Source organism: Paramisgurnus dabryanus, chromosome 6 (genome assembly GCF_030506205.2).
Source record: "Paramisgurnus dabryanus chromosome 6, PD_genome_1.1, whole genome shotgun sequence".
NCBI classification, from domain to species: Eukaryota; Metazoa; Chordata; class Actinopteri; order Cypriniformes; family Cobitidae; genus Paramisgurnus; species Paramisgurnus dabryanus.
Window position 1 is genome coordinate 258487 of NC_133342.1, and position 4148 is coordinate 262634.

At 31.4% G+C, this 4148-nt stretch overlaps 1 long non-coding RNA gene across 1 annotated transcript; it reads right to left on the reverse strand.

Moving 5' to 3' along the window:
* Positions 1–275: 275 nt before the first annotated feature.
* Positions 276–2801, reverse strand: LOC135747160 (uncharacterized). Its single transcript, XR_010531708.2, has 5 exons — positions 2380–2801; positions 1737–1796; positions 1539–1629; positions 1360–1439; positions 276–967 (listed from the first exon to the last, which is right to left on the reverse strand). It is a non-coding gene; the product is annotated as an uncharacterized lncRNA (long non-coding RNA).
* Positions 2802–4148: the final 1347 nt, after the last annotated feature.

Here is a 4148-nt window from a genome sequence, read left to right on the forward strand (position 1 = left end):
TGTTGTGACAGACTTTGCATCGAGTGCTCACAAAAAAAGAAGTCACCAGCTGCCACTGTAATGTAGTAAATATCTAAATAAAATGAACAACAACTATATTGATCTTGCTTTAAGAAATCAGTCCTACACTGCAAAAAAATGACTTTCTTACATAGTATTATTGTCTTGTTTTCAGTAGAAATATTATTTAAATAAAATGCTTTTTCTTGATGAACAAAATGACCTAAGAAAATAAGTCTAGTTTTAGACTAAATAAATAAATGCACACAATTTAAGTGAATTTGTGCTTAAAACAAGCAAAAATATCTGCCAATGGTGTGAGAAAAAATCTTAAGTTTTCTTTTTTCTTAAAAACTTAATTCAAGCACAATTTTCTCACCCCATTGTTATATATTTTTGCTTGTTCAGGCACAAATTTACTTAAATTGTATATTTTTGTCTAAAAACTAGACATTTTCTTAGGTAATTTTGCTCATCAAGAAAATACATCTTGATTTAAGAATTTTTAGTTTTTCTACTAAAAACAAGATAAAAATCCTAAGTTAGAAACTGATTTTTTGCAATGTTGATTCAATTGCAGAGCTCTGTCTTGGAATTATTCAAGAATTTCTCACTGTAAAACCTAAAAGTTAACTAAACTCAAACCATTTAAGAAAACCGGTTGCATTAAACCATTTAAGTTTTAAAACACATGGATTTGAGTACTGTGAACTTAAACAAATTGAGTCACATGCAGTTATGCACTTATATTTAAGTTCACACTAACTAAATATAAGTGCATAATTGCACAAGACTTAAGTTCACAGTACTCAAATGTATGTTTTTTAAAACTTAATGGGTTAAGGCAACCGATTTCCTTAAATGGTTTGAGTTAAGTTAACTGTTAGGTTTTACATTGTAAAGCATATACTTGTCAGCAAACGTAACATTGATGCACCCTCATCTGGACAGACATCTCTTTGGAGCCCTTTGGAAATATAAAAGTACATATAAGTATTTGGCATAATACTAATACACATATACGTATACACATACACACACACACGACAAATCAAATGACATAGAATTAAAGTTGTACATTTTAGAAAGTTTACATTAAACCAGTGGTTCTTAACATTATTCCTGGAGGCCCACTGCCCTGCATGTTTTGTATATCTCTTTTATCTGACAGACGTAGTTCAGTTCATGGAGATCCCTTTTAATGAGCTGATGATTTGAATCAGGTGTGTTAAATAAGGGAGACATACAAAATGTGCAGAGCAGTGGGTCTCCAGGAATAACGTTAAGAACCACTGCATTAAACTGTACAAAGATACAACAATATATGATCAAAGAACTTCTTAATATACATCTTCTTACTTCATTTTCTGTGTTGATGTCCTCAGAGTCTCTGTGTTGTTCTGCAGCTTCATTACAGTAGGTTACTTCAATATAGTTGTCTATCAAACACAGAATAAAAAAAATAGAATCACATACATCATAACACATCTATTTACGATTTAACCTCTTTAATTTAATAACTTAATTATTAAACTTACATCATTTTGGCCAGATTGCAGTGACATCAATTTCTTCAGTGTCTGGATCAGTCTGATGTTTTAGCTTTCACTGTTACTTCATTATATTTCTCTGGCAAACACAGAATTAAAAATTAAAATCACATATCACAATACATCCGTTTACTATTTAACATGTTTGATTTTAATTTAATGTAATCATTGAATGATTAAACATACATCATCTTTACCCAGAAACCTCTTCATCGTCCACAAAGTTGACCACAGTGTACATGACCTCTGTAAACACAAACATGAATAGACTTCATATTTAAAAAGATGAAGAACAGCAAACATATAACGTTTAAATATATTATGACTCCAAGCTTCTTTACAATTAGCATCTAGGTTCTCTTAAAGTGAAGCTGGCTTTGTTACAAATCAATATAAAGCTATTAAAACAGTCTTGAAAAATAAGCAGCATCTACCAGAACTGAATGAGCTTTTAAAACAACAAAAGATCGTCTGTACCATTTAAAATAGCAGAGAGACACTTGCTAGCTGCTAACATTTCAAACAAACGAGTTACTGTTGTTTTGTTTGTTTTAAGCAAATAACGTCTCATCTTGGCTTCTTTAAAGTTTTGTTTTTAAAAATTTAAACATCGAATTGATTCTTTTAACAGCCCGGTTTGAATGTAACTTCGCGTATTTTTAACCTCATGTTTACCGCTGTGTACCACGTATAACCTTAATGTTTTACTGTTTGTGCTTTAAATTCAAACAGTTCTTAAAGACAAAAACGAATCATAGTAAATAACATAATATGAACAAATAGGCAACCGATCAGCGCGATGCAGACAAATGAATTAAATCAAACTTACCTTACTGTTAATGAGCAAACAAACAAACAAGAGACGGAGTAGTCCAGGCAGTAACGGTTCGCGATTTGAATTTTCCGTCAAGCCCATAGGTTGAGCAGTCGCACCTGAAGGGTGGGGGCAGTCAGATGAGTGGGTGCAGGTGCATTCTGGGAAATGTAGTCCTTTTCTTTAATATACTTTTTTATAATCCGCATTTTCACACTATGCATTGTTCTTTATACTTGATTATTAATACAAAATAAAAAATATTTTTATAAAGTTTATTACGTTTACAAAACATGTTTAGTTGACAAACATGTTAACAGTTATTTGGAATGATGCTCAGATTTTCTTAAATTTAAAATCTTTGTGAATCAGCACCTTCTTGATGAAATACAAAACTCTTTAAACATGCCTCAGGAATTATCTCTGGGTTTAGTGGATTAACTGCTCATCATTGGAAACATTGAATGTATACCTAAATGAATTAAATATAAGTAAATATAAACTAATGCTGAGTTAAGACATGTAACTTACTGAACTTACTTAACTACAACATGAACTCAAATTAATTTATTGTAAATGACTGCATTAACTAACAATGAAAAACATTTCATGTTGTAGTTAATGATGACTCTTCAATATAGGCTATGTAACTCAGCATTAGTTCATGTTAAAGTAAAAATACATGTATGTCTTTTTTCACTGTGATATATGGACCCTTATTATATTATAAAGTCCCCATCTCTTTTGTTTAAATTGATTGATTGAAGACAAACATTATAATATGTGGTCTGACTTTGTGCAAGCATGCATTATCAAATGCTAAAAGTTACCTCCTCAGATAGACTAGAACATTCATTGGTGCCCGAACATTTTCCTTACAAGGGCCAAACCTGACTGAGGGCTGTGGGCCAAAAGTAAATGTTGTTGTGTTATATTAAAATTAAAGTTGCCCTGATAACCCCTAATTTATAATTTTCTAATATTTTAAAAATAAATAAGCAAACATTACTCTGTTTATGCATAACTAATGCAGTTTTATTTTCCAAGGCTTTTTGTAGAAAAAAGAAATCGTTTTGCCAATCAATTTTAAATATCCTTTTCTCTGTGTGCCACTGCCGCAACCTCTTCATTTTTAGCCTATAGTACCCGAGTTCATTAGGTTTCGTGATGCATTTTATACACCTTCAAGTATGCATGAAACATAAAAAAATTAAAGGTCTTTTGTGGGCCAACTTTGGGCACCTCTGGACTAGAAGTACAGTAGCTGACAGGTATCTGCAGATATGTTTACCTGAGTTTGTCAGTCTGTTTCACCCAACATGTTTTGCATCCACATGTGAAAGACTGTCTTTTAGATTATGGACCTGTCTATTGATATTTTTGTTTCTATTTTAAAAGATTTAATGAAATGTTGGGGTAGAATTATAATAACAATAGAAACAATGAACTTCAAATCATGAGACATCAGCAAAAATAAGCAGCTTTACATTTCACTGACTAATTTATCAACATCCTAGCTAGCAAAAATGAGTTACATGATGTCATTTGAACGGCTTCTTTTAAACGATGTATGCAGCATTGAGACATACGTGCACAATATTCTGACCTAGGGCAGTTGGAGACATGTTTTCAAAGTGTTGGAAATATATATTCTGAAATAACATTTGTTGCATTTCTCTTGAGTCAGAGACATAATTTTCACACATTAAAATGGTAATTGTGTCCATTGAATTTTAGTTATTTTGAATGATGCTTAGTTTCTTAAATAGACTAATTAAATTATA